Genomic DNA, 19,366 nt, shown 5'->3' with positions numbered 1-19,366 from the left:
TGGTGGCAGCTGTCTGCGTGCAAATACAGATCAGTGTGCGTAGTCTTCCGATACACCCCATGACCTAGGGTGCCGTCAGCCCGTCTCTTGACCAAGACGTCAAGGAAAGGTAATTTACCCTCCGTTTCAGTCTCCATAGTGAATTTGATATTGGGGTGTATGGAGTTTAGATGTGTAAGGAAGTCAAGGAGTTTATCCATACCATGTGGCCAGATGACGAACGTGTCGTCCACGTAACGGAAAAAGCAAGTAGGTTTCCATACGGCTGACGACAGGGCTTCCTCCTCGAAGTTCTCCATGTACAAATTCGCTACCACCGGTGAGAGTGGGCTACCCATGGCGACTCCCTCCGTTTGTTCGTAGTATTCTCCATTAAAAAGAAAATACGTCGAAGTCAAGACATGCCTAAAAAGTTCAGTGGTCTTCTCGTCAAACTTCTGACTAATCAATTCTAGTGACTCTCGCAGGGGTACCCTCGTAAACAAGGAAACGACGTCAAAACTCACCATGATATCTGACTCATCCAACCTGAAGCTGTCAAGGCGTTTAACAAAATCCACGGAATTACGGATGTGATGAGGGCATTTACCCACATAAGGACTTAATATTCCCGTCAGGTATTTGGCCAACAAATATGTAGGTGCCCTGATGTTGCTGACAATGGGGCGTAATGGTATCCCCTCTTTGTGAACCTTCGGGAGTCCATATAGTCTAGGCGGTACCGGACCTTGGGGTAACAATTTCTTAGCGTCACCCTCCGGTAAATCTGCGTCCTTGAGAAGCGCCCTCGTCTTGTTCTCCACCTTCTTTGTAGGGTCAACGCTGATTTCCGGTAGGAATCGTCATTTAGCAGGCTCTGCATCTTATCAGTGTAGTCCTTATGGGAGACAACAACTGTAGCATTGCCTTTGTCAGCCGGTAAGACAACAATTTCAGAGCGCTCCCTCAGATCACGAATGGCCGCCCTCTCTTTACTGCTGATATTTGACTTCATCGGCTTGGATTTCGTCAACGCACGACAAGTTTCACGACGTATTTCCTCGGCTGATTCTGGCGGAAGTCGAGCTGCAACCTGTTCAACAGCACTAACAATTTCTGCGACTGGAGTGAACTTGGGGGTGGGAGCGAAGTTGGAGAATACTACGAACAAACGGAGGGAGTCGCCATGGGTAGCCCACTCTCACCGGTGGTAGCGAATTTGTACATGGAGAACTTCGAGGAGGAAGCCCTGTCGTCAGCCGTATGGAAACCTACTTGCTTTTTCCGTTACGTGGACGACACGTTCGTCATCTGGCCACATGGTATGGATAAACTCCTTGACTTCCTTACACATCTAAACTCCATACACCCCAATATCAAATTCACTATGGAGACTGAAACGGAGGGTAAATTACCTTTCCTTGACGTCTTGGTCAAGAGACGGGCTGACGGCACCCTAGGTCATGGGGTGTATCGGAAGACTACGCACACTGATCTGTATTTGCACGCAGACAGCTGCCACCACCCTTCACAGAGGAATGGGGTACTTAAAACTCTAGTACATAGGGCGCGCACTATCTCTGACGCAGAGAGTCTACCCCAGGAATTGGAACATCTGAGAACTGTATTTCGAAAAAATGGGTACTCAGAGTGGCAGATTCAACGTGCTCTCCGCCCAACCACTGCAGCACAACCTCTTGAGATGGATGAAGTCACGAGGGAGGAGGTAGGCACTGCATTTATTCCATACACAGGCGCACTCTCGGGGAAAATCGCTCGCATTCTGAAGAAACACCGGGTCGGAACTGTGTTTTGTCCTCCAAATAAAACTCGTGCACTGGTGGGGAGCGCCAAAGATGACCTCGGTTTGAGGAAGGCCGGCGTGTACCAGATTCCGTGTCAATGCGGCAAGTCGTATATTGATCAGACGATGCGTACCGTCGAGGATCGATGCCGTGAACACCAGAGGCACACTCGCCTGATGTATCCGAGCAAGTCGGCGGTCGCTGAACATTGTTTGTCGGAAAATCACACCATGGAATATGACCGCACGAGGATTCTGGTACAGACGTCGAGATACTGGGACAGCGTTGTTAGAGAGGCCATCTAAATTCGCACCAATGACGACCTCATAAACCGTGACTGTGGCTATAATCTTAGCAAGGCTTGGGAACCAGCGATCGGGTTAATCAAGAGTAAATCGAGCAAACGTATAGTTGTGACGACCACGGCGGACAGAGCCATCACTCCGACGTCATCTCAGACGCCGTCGCAATCTGTTCCACCGCGCGACCGTGGCGCGGAGCGCGGACGGCGGAGGGAGCGCGCCGCGGGCGGAGGGTATTTAAATCGGCCGCCGCCGCGACCGAACCCAGTTCCCTCTGAGCAGCCATAGCGTACGGATCTCCGTGCCGGCACGTTCACAGGAGCTCAGTCCGTCAGTTCACCTGATGATGGCGACATGTATGATCGCCGAAATATTGTGCCCGTTGGACACTATAGACCGGCAGCACACCCGCGGATATTTTGACTTTGACAACGTGTCTGGCGGAATGGCTTCACATGCAGATGAGATGTACTGCTTCAGCTGTTCAATTGTTTCTGGATTCTGGCGGTACACCTGGTCTTTCAAATGTCCTCACAGAAAGAAGTCACAGGGGTTCATGTCTGGCGAATAGGGAGGCCAATCCACGCCGCCTCCTGTATGTTTCGGATAGCCCAAAGCAATCACACGATCATCGAAATATTCATTCAGGAAATTAAAGACGTCGGCCATGCGATGTGGCCGGGCACCATCTTGCATAAACCACGAGGTGTTCGCAGTGTCGTCTAAGGCAGTTTGTACCGCCACATATTCACGAAGAATGTCCAGATAGCGTGATGCAGTAATCGTTTCGGATCTGAAAAATGGGCCAATGATTCCTCTGGAAGAAATGGCGGCCCAGACCAGTACTTTTTGAGGATGCAGGGACGATGGGACTGCAACATGGGGCTTTTCGGTTCCCCATATGCGCCAGTTCTGTTTATTGACGAAGCTGTCCAGGTAAAAATAAGCTTCGTCAGTAAACCAAATGCTGCCCACATGCATATCGCCGTCATCAATCCTGTGCACTATATCGTTAGCGAATGTCTCTCATGCAGCAATGGTAGCGGTGCTGAGGGGTTGCCGCGTTTGAGTTTTGTATGGATAGAGGTGTAAACTCTGGCACATGAGACGATACGTGGACGTTGGCGTCATTTGGACCGCAGCTGCAACACAGCGAACGGAAACCCGAGGCCGCTGTTGGATCACCTGCTGCACTAGCTGCGCGTTGCCCTCTGTGGTTGCCGTACGCGGTCGCCCTACCTTTCCAGCACGTTCATCCGTCACGTTCCCAGTCCGTTGAAATTTTTCAAACAGATCCTTTATTGTATCGCTTTTCGGTCCTTTGGTTACATTAAACCTCCGTTGAAAACTTCGTCTTGTTGCAACAACACTGTGTTCTAGGTGGTGGAATTCCAACACCAGAAAAATCCTCTGTTCTAAGGAATAAACCATGTTGTCCACAGCACACTTGCACGTTGTGAACAGCACACGCTTACAGCAGAAAGACGACGTACAGAATGGCGCACCCACAGACTGCGTTGTCTTCTATATCTTTCACATCACTTGCAGCGCCATCTGTTGTTGAAAATTGTAACTACTGTAATTTCGAAAGTTTGTCCGCCTGAAAATGTACTGTTGTCCCAAGGATATTGCAACAAATGGTGTATTTCTATCGCTGCTCGTTTAGTTTTTATTGCCATTTCAAATATAGCGGTCATTTTTGAAACACCCTGTATATACAAATAGTAAAACAATTACAATATATAAAGACGCAGAAATGTCATATCTTCAGGTAACAAAATAAGGAAAAATCTATAGTACAATAGATGGAAATAGAAGGATATGCATTTTCGGCGTTACACATGGTGAAGGATACTTCTAGTACCACTTTCTGATCCCCTGTCCCACTCACAAATGACACATAGTAAAAATATCGGTGAACCTCCATATTAACACTGCCTAACATCTTCAGTTGCCACACTCCGGCTCATTTCTGTTATATGATGAGGTGACACAAAGTCCCGGGATTCCTCGTGGTGATGTTGTGAACTAGATCAGTTGGACTTCGGACTTCAAGGTCAACACAGGATGGGACTTCTGTCTATAACAACTCAAATTGTTTAAATAAACAATGCACACAAAATAAAGACTTATGTCCATCCTATCCAGCAACCCATTACAGACTGAGTCCTCTTCCCATCAATGTCCAGATGGGAGAGGGGATGGAAATTTGAACTTCCTGTCATGGGATCACTGCGATATTGGCACATCTATGGCCGCAATCTTGGATCCGCTATCTTGAATACATTCAGCAACAATGCAGAGTGGGGTCGTGTTGTCTTTGTCCCACTACTTGCGTTGTCCGTGGTGACATGTAATGCTTGAAATTCGGTATCCTCGGCTCACTCTCGACACAGTGGATCCAGGAATATTGAATTCCCTAACGATTTCCGAAATAGAATGTCCCATGCATCTAGCTTCAACTACCATTCCACGTTCAAAGTCTGTTAATCGATGTCGTGCAGCCATAGTCACGCCGGAAAACTATTCCTATAGATCACCTGCGTTCAGTTGATAGCTCCACCAATGCACTGCCCTTTTATACCTTCTGTATGTAATACTATCGGTACCTGCGTATGTTCATATCGCTATCGCAAGACTTTTGTCCCCTCAGAGTACACTGTGGCAGCAGCGCACCAAGCAGAGAGAAAGCTACACTACTGGCCATTAAAATTGTTACACCAAGAAGAAATGCAGATGATAAACGGGTATTCATTGGACAAATATATTATACTAGAACTGACATGTAATTACATTTTCGTGCAATTTCGGTGCATAAATCCTGAGAAATCAGTACCCAGAACAACCACCTCTGGCCGTAATAACGGCCTTGATACGCCTGGGCATTGAGTCAAACAGAGCTTGGATGGCGTGTACAGGTACAGCTGCCCATGCAGCTTCAACATGATACCACAGTTCATCAAGAGTAGACACTGGCGTATTGTGACGAGCCAGTTGCTCGGCCACCATTGACCAGACGTTTTCAGTTGGTGAGAGATCTGGAGAATGTGCTGGCCAGGGCAACAGTCGAACATTTTCTGTATCCAGAAAGGCCCGTACAGGACCTGCAACATGCGGTCGTGCATTATCCTGCTGAAACATAGGGTTTCTCAGGGATCGAATGATGGGTAGAACCACGGGTCGTAAAACACCTGAAATGTAACGTCCACTGTTCAAAGCGCCGTCAATGCGAACAAGAGGTGACCGAGACGTGTAACCAAAGGCACCCCATACCATCACGCCGGGTGATACGCCAGTATGGCGATGACGAATACACGCTTCCAATGTGCCTTCACTGCACACGGATGCAACCATCATGATGCTGTAAACAGAACCTGGATTCATCCGAAACAATGACGCTTTGCCATTCGCGCACCAATGTTCATCGTTGAGTACACCATCGCAGGTGCTCCTCTCTGTGATGCAGCGTCAAGGGTAACCGCAGAGATGCTCTCCGAGCTGATAGTCTATGCTGCTGCAAACGTCGTCGAACTGTTCGTGCAGATGGTTGTTGTCTTGCAAACGTCCCCATCTGTTGACTCAGGGATAGAGACGTGGCTGCACGATTCGTTACAGCCATGCGGATAAGATGCCTGTCATCTCGACTGCTAGTGATACGAGCCCGTTGGGATCCAGCACGGCGTTCCGTATTACCCTCCTGAGCCCACCGATTCCATATTCTGCTAACAGTCATTGGATCTCGACCAACGCGAGCAGCAATGTCGCTATACGATAAACCGCAATCGCGATAGGCTACAATCCGACCTTTATCAAAGTCGGAAACGTGATGGTACGCATTTCATCTCCTTACACGATGCATCACAACAACGTTTCACCAGGCAACGCCGGTCAACTGCTGTTTGTGTATGAGAAATCGGTTGGAAACTTTCCTCATGTCAGCACGTTGTAGGTGTCGCCACCGGCGCCAACGTTGTGTGAATGCTCTGAAAAGCTAATGATTTGTATATCACAGCATCTTCTTCCTGTCGGTTAAATTTCGCGTCTGTAGCACGTCATCTTCGTGGTGTAGCAATTTTAATGGCCAATAGTGTACATTTCTAATTACGACATCAAATGAGTGGGAATAGTAGGTCTATAGTTCATATAGATTTGTGACATAGTTTTTACTTTAGAGGTCACATGTAGTGCCATAAAAATGGGCACTAACTAAAAATATTACCACATTTGTTTTTCTTTAGTTTCCCAAGGGCCCTGGGAGGTATGAAACGGTACACTACAGGACAGTTTATCAACGACTCTGTTGTAACCTACAGACATTTACTGAAGAATGTTGTATTCTTTTAAGAACAAAAAGGGGCTAGCAAACTGTAGAAGCCCTGACCTTTAGCAGTAGTATCTACTCAACAATGTGAAGTTCTATTCTTTGCTTTCCAGTCAGATCGTGAACGTGGAACGTAGGAAACTTTTGCGAAACACAATACCTGCATTAATGAAAGCACCAAATAAGCCACCACAAGTAGCTGAGGGGAAACCCACACAGCCGTGATAATAAAACGTCAAAAGCAATAGAACTGTTTTAATGCAGAAAAACTAGTCCTACAATTGTTGCCACCTTTGAGACACAGCGGCAATAATCTTCAAAACATTCGCTTTTGAAGCAATAGCAATTACATTTACAAAAATATTCGTGCATTAGAAAGTCGAGTGAAATATAAGAATGTGCATACCGCTGGAGTACATCCAAAATAGTTAAGTGACAATGAAAGTGTCTATCATAACAAGAACAGACAACAATAGAAGTACTACTTCTGCATGAAATATGTATTTATATTCTCTTCGTTTCACCGGAGTTAAGTTGCAATTACACACATATTCGAAAGTATTTCTTGATGAATAAACTGTAGCTTACGTCACTGAATGAGTGAGATGCGGCTGTTTTTATATGTATTTTACGATCATTCATGTCTGCTTATAATTTACTAATGCTTGAAGCAAAAATGTAATAACTGTGTAGTTAATTATACAGAAAAATAATTAAAATCAATATTATTCTTACGATTCGCTTTCTCGCCGCTAGAGGCGCTAGTGTCGTTTAATTACCAAACGATAAATATCGCAACTGTGTGTTAGGCTATGACATAGCTTTACTTTATCGATTTTCTCGTTCTCATTTCGCTGGACTTAAGTGGGAGCAAATAAAATGTTGCTCGACTCTTTCGGAATTTCAATAGCAAATCTCTCTGTGAAGCTCAACGCCTATTTTCAGCGTCTGTAACTTAAGTTCGTTACGTATATCCGTAACGCTCTCGCGCCGACTGCGCCTGGATGCAGAGGATGATCCCCAGCAGCTACCTCTCTGTTTCTCTCCTTCCACAGCTGCCCTTGTGTTCTTCTAGTTGTTTTTCCACAGTTATTTTCACAATACCCAAGTACGCGTACCTACAACTACATTGATCGTCCTTTAAATGCATGTTTTTCCAGTAAACTGCCAGGGCCCTTGGCCGATCTTAAGCCTTATTGTAAAATTTGGGTGGGTTTGTAGATTACGGCGATATTCCGTTTCTTCAAGATCTGTCCTAAGCTGTTATTAACATCTTTAATAAGTGATGGAGTATCCTTGTAGTTAACAGACGTCTGAACATCTCTACGGTCTTTGCATCGCCGCTTTAAGGTTTTTTATGTCAGTCGCCAACACATTAGTGTTTTGGATGAATATTTATTCTTCGTCAACACATTAGTGAAATATTCAATTGTGTATCGAGCAACTCTGGTATAGATATACTCCTAGCTATACATGCCACTTTTACCGTACATGGTGATTTGAATCCCTGCGTAGGTTGCGGTCCATGTGTGTGTAGGTTTCCTAATACTCCATGTGACCTAAGGTACCATCCTTTTTCTTGCAGACTCGAGCGCCCAGAAAATGTAATCCATCATTTAATTCCTCCTCCGTAGGTAAATTAATTTCCGGATGACCGAGCGAGGTGGCGCAGTGGTTAGACACTGGACTCGCATTCGGGAGGACGACGGTTCAATCCCGCGTCCGGCCATCCTGATTTAGGTTTTCCGTGATTCCCTAAATCGCTCCAGGCAAATGCCGGGATGGTTCCTTTCAAAGGGCACGGCCGACTTCCTTCCCCGTCCTTCCCTATTGCGATGAGACCGATGACCTCGCTGTCTGTCTCCTTCCCCCAAAAACAACCAACCAACAATTTCCGGATGAGTCTCACTGGGCTGTTCATTAACACGGCCTTTGTGATGTCTCCACAACACACATAACGGAACCAGATGTCCAACTGTTTGGTTGCGGTTCTCCGTGGTTGTACTTTGAATTTTTCTGTGCAGAAACTTGAAAGTTAACCACGTGTGCAATAAAACTGAATTTGTTGTTACAACCTGATTGTTAACGTGACCTTAGTGAGGAACGTCGAACGGTAATAAAAGTTACTGAATACTTGTTTTTAATGAACAATTGATACAGTTCATTTTCAAAAATAACAGTTACATATTGCAATATAGTTACTGCACCCTCGTGCCTGTTAAAGCAGTTATTCAAACCGTCGTTCTTGGAACTGGGTGAATTAATCTCTCCATATAGAGTTTCAAATTGTTTTAAACAACTCCGGGTCATTTCTAAGCTGTCGTTTTCTCTAGTTCTCCCTTGCTAACGACATTTCTGCACAGGATCCTTTTAAGATGACGCCCAGACACACGAGTTTGGGCAGCCAGGAAACAACAAGAAGATGAACAATAAGAAGCCGCCAGAGACATCTGGCAGATAGTTTCCTTTAGTACAGATAACCCAGAGGTCCTTCTAGACTCAGAGGTACCAACAATCCGACCAGGCAGGAATAGAGGAGGAACAGCTTCCAACAGCTTAAACTCCTATGACTCGAGCCAAGGCTAATTAGTCCCGTCATTTAGTGCCAGTGCCAGAGTCACAAATCTGAATGATTAAGGTCACGGGGTCTCGAAGATCAACGTAGAAGCCTGTCGGGGTTGCCTGGGATGTTACTTTTGAGCAAGTATGTGATCCAAGCGTCACGAAGCACCAGTCCACTTTCCTGTTGTTGTGGGACTACATCTAACGGGGCGATATGGACAACAACCGATAATTTGAGATGGACCTGAACATTGGCCCCCAAGTTCGCCTGGGCATTCTGGTATTTTGCCAGATTTGAGGGAAAAGAGTCAAAGTATTACCCAGTTTGTTGTTGAGAGGGTATTGGGACGTGGTACATCGAAGAAGTGTTTTACAATTTTAGTCTCATTTGTCAAATTTTACAGCAGATTTGTATATGTCTCTTTGGTATTGTTATTATTTACTCTGTTCATTACTATAAATTTTGCTTCATCACTTTTAATTAATAAGTATTGCGATTCTCGTAAAGTTTCAGTTATGTTTTCATTTTCAATTTGCTTTCTCACAGGTACTTACTTTTAATTGATAAGTGTTGTGATTCTCATAAAATTTCAATTATGTTCACATTTACAATTGTGTAACCTCAGTCCTGGTGTATTTCATTGCTGTAGAAAGAGTAAAAAGCATGTGCGTATTCCACTGTCAGGTATCTAGCGTTTAAGTTCTTTGGTAATGAAAGACAAATTGGTATTTACTATTCACTCTACATTTATTTCATAACGAATGCACAGGTTTTTGTGGACCACTCGTGAATAGAGTTTTAAGACTATAGCAGAGAATTACAGAGGATTCAAGCATGAAGAGCACGTGCAGCAAGATCAGCAGCGAGGCACTGAAGGAGACAGAGAACTACACATCCCGGCTCCCAGCATCCTGGATGTGGAGGACCGGTGCCTGCTCTGAAAAGAGAAAAACGATTCTCGGTTACCATGGAGCCGTTTTCATGAAGCTCTACTAGTATCACTCTAGATGTAACAATATTACTAGGGCATTGCTTTTGATCTTTTACACCAGCGTAAGAAGTTGCAGGAAATTAAAAAATGGTGGTGGTAGTTTTAATTAGTAGATAAAAGTACACATCGTGTTAGGTGCAGTTATCGCAAGTTATCATGAGTTAAACAATGAGAAACTTACGACGCAAAATAATCTTCTTCCAGAATCGGCTGCGTATCTTTGACCTTCAGTCATTGCCCAGAAGAGCATCTGCAGGGTCGCAACGTGTTACGCTGCACTTGCACTGTATTTGCACTTCAGAGTACATCTGCAAAGCATAAGCTCTCTGGTCAAAATATACAGGATGTCCCTGAAATGTTTCGACAAACAGTGGTTGCAGAGGGTGTCTTGAGGAGCAAATCCAGAATAGGAACCTGTGTCCTGAAACGTCACCCAATGACGTCACAGAACGTCGAAGTTACAGGAGCCGGCGCCTGCCAGTAGGCAAGCCCTTTGGCAGCAAAGGTGACTTTGTACACTGACGGACCGTAGGCGGAACGTCTCGCAACGTTGTTTCTTATTCGCTGATCGAGAGTGGCTCCCACGATCGCCAATGCAGAAGGGCCTTGTCTCCTATGAATGCCTTGATCTGTTATCTTGGTGGATAACAAACTCGTGTTTCCATCTGTAGTTTGTTTTCTCCTGTATGCAGAAAAACGTTGTAGATTTCAGAGGGCTCCAGGAGAAATATGAACTTTTTTTTTTTTTTTTTTTTTTGTGGTTTTAGGGCGCACAACTTCAATGGTCATTAGCGCCCTGACTACTCTAAGAATGCACCGCGAGGCACAAGTTGACCACAACAACTAAAAGGGAAAACACGATAAAAGACAGACTGACAGGCATAGGATTAAAAAACAGCATCATCAAATGTCCTTAGCGAGGTTTGTCAAATTGATAAAACTAAGAACACGAGCAGCTGCTCGTGGGTCATCCGCTAAAATGGCATCGAAAGTATTTGGCAGGTTAAGATCGAGGCGCAGTGTGTTAAGATCTGGACAGGACATTAAAATGTGTCTAACCGTCAGCAAGTGCTCACATGGGCAGAACGGCGCCGGCGCAGCCGTCAGCAGATGGCGATGGCTGAAGCGGCAGTGTCCAATTCTTAACCGGGCTAAAACGACCTCCTCCCGCCGAGAAGGGCGCGAGGAGGACGTCCAAGCCACGGGAAGAGGTTTTAAGGCCCGAAGCTTGTTGTCGGTAAGTGCAGCCCAATCGGCATGCCACAGAGATAAGATGCGCCGACAAATCACCCTGCTAAAATCGGACGAAGGGACACAACAAGAAGCTGTCCGAGGCTGGAGGACCGCAGCCTTGGCCGCGGCATCTGCAGCTTCGTTCCCAGGGATACCGACATGGCCAGGAACCCACATAAAGCTAACTGGAGAACCGACGTCCACCAGCTGCTGAAGAGAGCGTTGGATCCGGTGTACGAAAGGGTGAACCGGGTACGGATCACTGAGGCTCTGGATGGCGCTCAGAGAATCTGAGCAGATGACATAAGCAGAATGTCGGTGGCGGCAGATGTAAAGAACAGCCTGGTAGAGGGCAAAGAGCTCAGCTGTGAAGACCGAACAATGGCCATGGAGCCGGTATTTGAAACTTTGTGCCTCGACAATAAAGGAACACCCGACCCCGTCATTGGTCTTAGAGCCATCTGTATAAATGAAAGTCATGTCGATGAACTTCGAACGAAGTTCCAAAAAACGGGAGTGGTAGACCGAACCGGGGGTGACCTCTTTTGGGAGCGAGCTGAGGTCAAGGTGAACGCGGGCCTGAGCCTGGAGCCAAGGTGGCGTGCGGCTCTCGCCCACTCGAAAGGTTGCAGGGAGTGAAAAATTAAGGTGTCGAAGGAGGCGACGAAAGCGAACTCCAGGGGGTAGCAGGGCAGAGACATACAACCCGTATTGACGGTCAAGAGAGTCGTCAAAAAAGGAACGATAAGACGGATGGTCGGGCATTGACAGTAGCCGACAGGCATACCGACAAAGCAGTATATCGCGCTGGTAGGTGAGTGGCAATTCGCCAGCGTCAGCATGAAGACTCTCTACGGGACTGGTATAAAATGCTCCGATCGCAAGTCGTAAACCCCGATGTTGTATGGAGTTGAGGCGGCGTAAGATGGATGGCCGTGCAGAGGAGTATACGAAGCTCCCATAATCCAGCTTGGAGCGGACGATCGACCGATATAGACGAAGTAGGACGGTTCGATCCGCTCCCCACGACATACCACTGAGAACACGGAGGACATTTAAAGAACGGGTACAACGGGCGGCCAAATATGACACATGTGGAGACCAGCTAAGTTTCCTGTCAAATGTAAGGCCTAAAAATTTGGTTGTCTCCACGATTGGGAGAGCAACGGGACCGAGTCGTAAGGACGGTGGGAGAAACTCTTTGTAGCGCCAGAAGTTAATACCGACCGTCTTCTCGGCAGAAAAACGGAAGCCATTGGCGACACTCCAGGAGTAAAGACGGTCAAGAGAACGCTGAAGACAGCGCTCCAGGACACGTGTACACTGCGCGCTGCAATAGATGGTAAAATCGTCCACGAAAAGGGAGCCTGATACATCAGCTGGGAGGCAATCCATTATTGGATTGATCGCGATGGCGAAGAGAGCGACGCTCAAAACTGAGCCCTGTGGCACCCCATTCTCCTGGCGAAAGGTGTCGGACAGGACAGAACCCACACGTACCCTGAACTGTCGATCCATTAAAAAGGAACGAATAAAAAGAGGGAGGCGACCGCGAAGGCCCCATGTATGCATGGTGCGGAGAATGCCCGCCTTCCAACAGGTGTCGTAAGCCTTCTCCAAATCAAAGAACACAGCCACGGTCGGGCGCTTCCGCAAGAAGTTATTCATAATGAAGGTCGACAAGGTAACCAGATGGTCAACAGCAGAGCGGCGCCTACGAAATCCACATTGTACATTGGTAAGTAGGCGTCGAGACTCGAGCAGCCAAACCAATCGAGAGTTAACTATTCGCTCCATCACTTTACAGACACAGCTGGTAAGCGAGATAGGTCGATAACTGGAAGGCAAGTGCTTGTCCTTCCCCGGCTTAGGAATCGGGACAACAATAGACTCGCGCCAGCATGCGGGAACATGTCCCTCAATCCAGATGCGATTGTATGTACGAAGAAGAAAACCTTTACCCGCAGGAGAAAGGTTCTTCAGCATCTGAATATGAATAGAATCTGGCCCTGGAGCAGAGGACCGTGATCGGCCAAGTGCGTTTTCGAGTTCCCGCATGGTGAATGGGGCATTATAACTTTCACAATTCGAGGAGCGGAAGTTAGGTGGCCTAGCCTCCTCTGCCTGTTTGCGGGGGAGGAAGGCAGGGTGGTAATGAGCGGAGCTCGAAACCTCTGCGAAAAAGCGGCCGAAGGCATTGGAGACAGCCTCAGGGGCCGCAAGGACGTCATTCGCGACCTTCAAGCCAGAAACTGGTGAGTGGACCTTAGTGCCAGATAGCCGGCGCAGGCTACCCCAGACAACAGAAGAAGGAGTAAAACTGTTGAAGGTGCTTGTGAAAGCAGCCCAGCTGGCTTTCTTGCTTTCTTTGATAATACTACGACACTGAGCACGTAATCGTTTATAATTGATACAATTCGCCACTGTAGGGTGGCGTTTAAATGTGCGTAAAGCACGTCGACGAGCACGTAAAGCGTCTCTACATGCTGCGGTCCACCAGGGGACCGGTACGCGACGTGGAGAAGAAGGAGGGTGAGGGATGGAATATTCAGCAGCAGCGAGAATGACTTCCGTGAGGTGTGCGACCTGACGATCGCAGCTTGTAAAGGTTTGATCCTGAAAGGTCGCCCTGGAAGAGAAGAGCCCCCAGTCTGCCTTGGAGATGGTCCAATGAGGGAAGCACGGAGAGGGGGTATGCTGCAGGAGATGGATAACACACGGGAAGTGGTCGCTCGAATATGTATCAGAAAGTGCATACCACTCAAACCGGCGTGCAAGTTGGGGAGTACATATAGAGAGGTCTAAATGGGAATAGGTGTGAGATGTGTCCGAAAGAAAAGTAGGGGCGCCAGTATTGAGGCAGACGAGATCAAGCTGGTTGAAAAGGTCTGCTAACAAGGAGCCCCTCGGGCAGGATGCTGGAGAGCCCCAAAGGGGATGGTGGGCATTGAAGTCTCCAGTTAACAAAAATGGTGCAGATAGCTGAGCAATAAGTTGCATCACGTCTGCCCTGGTAACGGCAGATGACGATGGAGTGTAAACGGTACAAAAGGAAAACGTAAAAGTGGGGAGAGTAATGCGGATGGCAACTGCCTGCAGGCCGGTGTGCAACGTGATGGGATCGTAGTAAATATCATCCCGGACCAGCAACATAACCCCTCCATGAGCTGGGATACCTACCACAGGGGGTAGGTCAAAACGCACAGAGGTGTAGTGTGCCAAGGCAATTTGATCGCATGGGCGTAGCTTCGTTTCCTGGAGGGCTACGACGAGCGGACGGTGCAAGCGGAGCAGCAACTTCAAGTCCTCTCGGTTGGAGCGAATGCTGCGAATATTCCAGTGAATAAGTGCCATCGTAAGAAAAGGAAGATGAGAGAAGTGGTCACCTCGAAGGCCGCTTAGGGCCTGGCTTCGAGCGAGCACTGCCGCCGCTATCAGTAGGCGGACAGTCATCGTCCATTGGGTCTATAGGGTCATCGGCCATCTCGGGAGGATGGCCGGGAGGGGGAGCTTCCTCCGCCAGTGAACGGCCAGATGTACGGCTACCAGCGGTGCGGCCAGGCGAAACGGATGACGGCCTGGGGCGGCAACCGCTGGGTGGCGCAGGAGAAGAAATGCGCCGTGGCGGAGAAGGAGAACTGTGCTTCCTATGCGCCTTTTTGGAAGGACGTGTAGTGGAAGTACCGGTCGAAGGCTGGGAGGTCGAGGTACGGAGGAAGTCTGCACGGGATGGTTCCTTCTTGAAGGCCCGTGCATCTGACTTCGATGTCTTCGTCTTAGCAGAAGCTGAGGAAGGTGCTCGTGTCTGTGGGGTGATGGGCGGAAGAGGAGACGTCGACCGCGCGATCTTAGCGCTGGCCGAACGGACGACCGTGGTGCTGAAGGTCAGATCGCATGTCTGGGTTGATACCTCCCGGGTAGTCCGAGGAGAGGCGAGGACAGTACTGTATTTCCCCGCTGGGAGCAGCGTGGGCTTCCTACTAGCCAATAGCTTGCGAGCAGCCGAGGTGGACACTTTCTCTTTGACCCGAATTTCTTGGATACAGCGTTCTTCCTTATAGACAGGACAGTCGCGGGAGGATGCGGCATGGTCACCCTGACAGTTCACACAACGAGGAGACGGAGGTGGACAGTCACCCTCATGGGCATCCCTGCCACAAGTGACACATTTAGCCGCATTGGAACAAGACTGTCGAGTGTGATTGAAACGCTGACATTGGTAGCAGCGCGTAGGTGTCGGGACATAGGGGCGAACAGAAATAACCTCGTAGCCCGCCTTGATGCGCGATGGCAGCTTAACACTATCGAAGGTCAAGAAAATTGTCCGGGTCGGTACAAGGTCATTGTTGACCTTTCTCATGACCCTATGGACAGCCGTCACGCCCTGCTCAGCGAGGAATGATTGAAGCTCCTCGTCAGTCAATCCGTCGAGGGAGCTAGTATAGATTACACCACGAGACGAATTCAAAGTTCGGTGGGCCTCCACCCGGACAGGGAACGTGTACAGGAGGGTGGCCCGAAGCAGTTTTTGTGCCTGAAAGGCACTCTCAGTTTCTAGTAATAAGGTGCCGTTACGCAACCTGGTACAAGATTTGACAGATCCGGCTATGGCATCTACGCCCTTCTGAATAACGAAAGGATTGACAGAGGAAAAATCCTTTCCGTCCTCAGATCGAGAAACTACGAGGAACTGTGGGGCAGGCGGTAGTACTTTTGTCACTGTTGGCTGGTCACGTTTCCGTTTGTGGGTCGAAGTCGAAAGAGATGGAGTAGAATCCATTGCGGAGGAATCCCCCATGTTTGCCAGCGTCTCCGATGGCGCGCTCCTTCCTTGTGGGGACCCTCTCAGAGGGAACTCCCGCCTTAGGTGAATGTTTACACCTCAGGTCACACCTCCCGAGAAACAGACGGAGGGACCAATCGGCATGGTCAGAAGGTATCAGCTCAGGCAATCACCCCTCCCCGGGCCTGGCCTTTACCAGGGGGTACGCGCGTGCCTTACATGTCTACCCAGGGCGGGGACTTACGCGTTACCCCGTCACCGGCTACGCGTGCGAACGTGTGGGTCGGCCTTCAGGCACGCACAGGGAGGAAGGAAGAAGAGGAAAAAGAAGAAGGAGAGGGAGAAAGAGGACAGACTGTCTCAAACGCCGAGGCGGAGACCAGAGAAGGCAAGGAGAAGAAGGCAATGAGAAAGCAAGGAGAAAAAGGCAATGAGAAAGCAAGGAGAAAAAGGCAATGAAGGCAAGGAGAAAAAGGCAATGAGATGGCAAGGAGAAAAAGGCAATGAGAAAGGAAGACAGTGAGGTGGAGAAGAGCAAAGAAAGGAACCAACAAAAGGAAGAAAGAAACAGGAAGTGAAAAACCAAAAAGACCACGATGATAGGTCGTGGAACCGTCCGTCTCCGGACGCAGGCGCTAACTACCCCCGTGAGGGGGATGGACTCCTTTTAGTCGCCTCTTACGACAGGCAGGAATACCGCGGGCCTATTCTAATCCCCGGACCCGCAGGGGGGAGGGGGGGGAAATATGAACTGTGGATGGAAACCCTTGTCTGAAACCGACATCCGCCGAGGCAACACAGCGTAGCATTCATAGGAGACTAGGCCTGTCTACGCAGTAACTAGTTCTATCTTCTCCATTGGCCGCTGTAGCAATCAGTCGCGATCCATAAATAACAAATAACACTGCCAGATGCTACGCCTACGGTTCGTCGGCATACAAAGTCACTTTTTCTGCCTAGCGGCAGGCGTCGGCGGCTGTAGCTCCGACGCTCTGCATCGTCGTTGGATGACGTTTCCGGACACTGATTCTTATCTTCGATTTTTTCCTTAAAAAGTCTGTCGCAACATTTCTGGGACACCTCGTAAATCATAGCCTTAGTTTTGGAGCACTGTAGTAGGGATAGCGGTTATCGCTGAAACAATTGGTTTTCGGTTAACCTGAGTGTTAAAACTGCACAAAACAACCGGTTTCTGAAATAGCCGATTTACGCTTTTTTATTACCGTTATTTCCTGCAATAACACTAGACACCGAACAGTTTGCATTAAATAGGCGAATAACAGAAAAACTTGGTCCGTCCACCGTTTGCTGGTTTTCACTAAAAATGATAAGTTATACACTCCTGGAAATGGAAAAAAGAACACATTGACACCGGTGTGTCAGACCCACCATACTTGCTCCGGACACTGCGAGAGGGCTGTACAAGCAATGATCACACGCACGGCACAGCGCACACACCAGGAACCGCGGTGTTGGCCGTCGAATGGCGCTAGCTGCGCAGCATTTATGCACCGCCGCCGTCAGTGTCAGCCAGTTTGCCATGGCATACGGAGCTCCATCGCAGTCTTTAACACTGGTAGCATGCCGCGACAGCGTGGACGTGAACCGTATGTGCAGTTGACGGACTTTGAGCGAGGGCGTATAGTGGGCATGCGGGAGGCCGGGTGGACGTACCGCCGAATTGCTCAACACGTGGGGCGTGAGGTCTCCACAGTACATCGATGTTGTCGCCAGTGGTCGGCGGAAGGTGCACGTGCCCGTCGACCTGGGACCGGACCGCAGCGACGCACGGATGCACGCCAAGACCGTAGGATCCTACGCAGTGCCGTAGGGGACTGCACCGCCACTTCCCAGCAAATTAGCGACACTGTCGCTCCTAGGGTATCGGCGTGGACCATTCGCAACCGTCTCCATGAAGCTGGGCTACGGTCCCGCACATCGTTAGGCCGTCTTCCACTCACGCCCCAACATCGTGCAGCCCGCCTCCAGTGGTTTCGCGACAGGCGTGAATGGAGGGACGAATGGAGACGTGTCGTCTTCAGCGATGAGAGTCGCTTCTGCCTTGGTGCCAATGATGGTCGTATGCGTGTTTGGCGCCGTGCAGGTGAGCGCCACAATCAGGACTGCATACGACCGAGGCACACAGGGCCAATACCCGGCATCATGGTGTGGGGAGCGATCTCCTACACTGGCCGTACACCACTGGTGATCGTCGAGGGGACACTGAATAGTGCACGGTACATCCAAACCGTCATCGAACCCATCGTTCTACCATTCCTAGACCGGCAAGGGAACTTGCTGTTCCAACAGGACAATGCACGTCCGTATGTATCCCGTGCCACCCAACGTGCTCTAGAAGGTGTAAGTCAACTACCCTGGCCAGCAATATCTCCGGATCTGTCCCCCATTGAGCATGTTTGGGACTGGATGAAGCGTCGTCTCACGCGGTCTGCACGTCCAGCACGAACGCTGGTCCAACTGAGGCGCCAGGTGGAAATGGCATGGCAAGCCGTTCCACAGGACTACATCCAGCATCTCTACGATCGTCTCCATGGGAGAATAGCAGCCTGCATTGGTGCGAAAGGTGGATATACACTGTACTAGTGCCGACATTGTGCATGCTCTGTTGCCTGTGTCTATGTGCCTGTGGTTCTGTCAGTGTGATCATGTGATGTATCTGACCTCAGGAATGTGTCAATAAAGTTTCCCCTTCCTGGGACAATGAATTCACGGTGTTCTTATTTCAATTTCCAGGAGTGTAGTATACTAGAAAAAGCCACCAGTTTTTTGAAACCTTACCCCAAAATCTTCTTGTAATCGGAGGTCAAACCACTGTTTGGGCATCGTGAATAGTCAGTGTTAAAAGATGAAAACTTAGGTCAAAGAACCCTGTTTTTGATGTTAATTTGTCCGTTTTCAAGGGTGTAAGCAGCCGAACGCATATTGTTGTAGACATAGGCAACAGGTCAACTATTTTCTAATGAATTGTTGTGAAGTTTTAAATTTATTACTGTTAACATAATTAAAAAAATGGTTCAAATGGCTCTGAGCACTATGGGACTTAACATCTGAGGTCATCAGTCCCCTAGAACTTTGAACTACTTAAACCTAACTAACCTAAGGACATCACACACGTCCATGCCCGAGGCAGGATTCGAACCTGCGACCATAGCGGGCGCGCGGTTCCAGACTGAAGCACCTAGAACCGCTCGGCCTTACATATTTCCTTCTTCATTTTTATTTCATAGAAACGGCTGATAAATCTCTAGCCTTTTACGCAAATTGTACTTCATTGGTACGTGACTTCGTAAAAACGTTTCCAGACTAGGGTTCTCGCCGTTCTACAATACAACGGATGTATGGCGACGTCAGCGGGAAACTACCGTATA

General features: G+C 48.5%; 1 long non-coding RNA gene across 1 annotated transcript in view; it reads right to left on the bottom strand.

Moving 5' to 3' along the window:
• Positions 1-9,703: 9,703 nt before the first annotated feature.
• The window catches only part of LOC124545256, a 34,832-nt gene continuing 25,169 nt past the window's right edge, over positions 9,704-19,366 (bottom strand). The window contains exon 3 of the long non-coding RNA XR_006967598.1: positions 9,704-9,907. This is a non-coding gene — a long non-coding RNA (uncharacterized LOC124545256). The remainder of the gene's footprint in view (positions 9,908-19,366) is intronic.

Source organism: Schistocerca americana, chromosome 8, assembly GCF_021461395.2.
Source record: "Schistocerca americana isolate TAMUIC-IGC-003095 chromosome 8, iqSchAmer2.1, whole genome shotgun sequence".
Classification (NCBI taxonomy): Eukaryota; Metazoa; Arthropoda; class Insecta; order Orthoptera; family Acrididae; genus Schistocerca; species Schistocerca americana.
The sequence above is the reverse complement of the archived record's forward strand: the minus strand, read 5'-3'. Positions and strand labels throughout refer to the sequence as shown.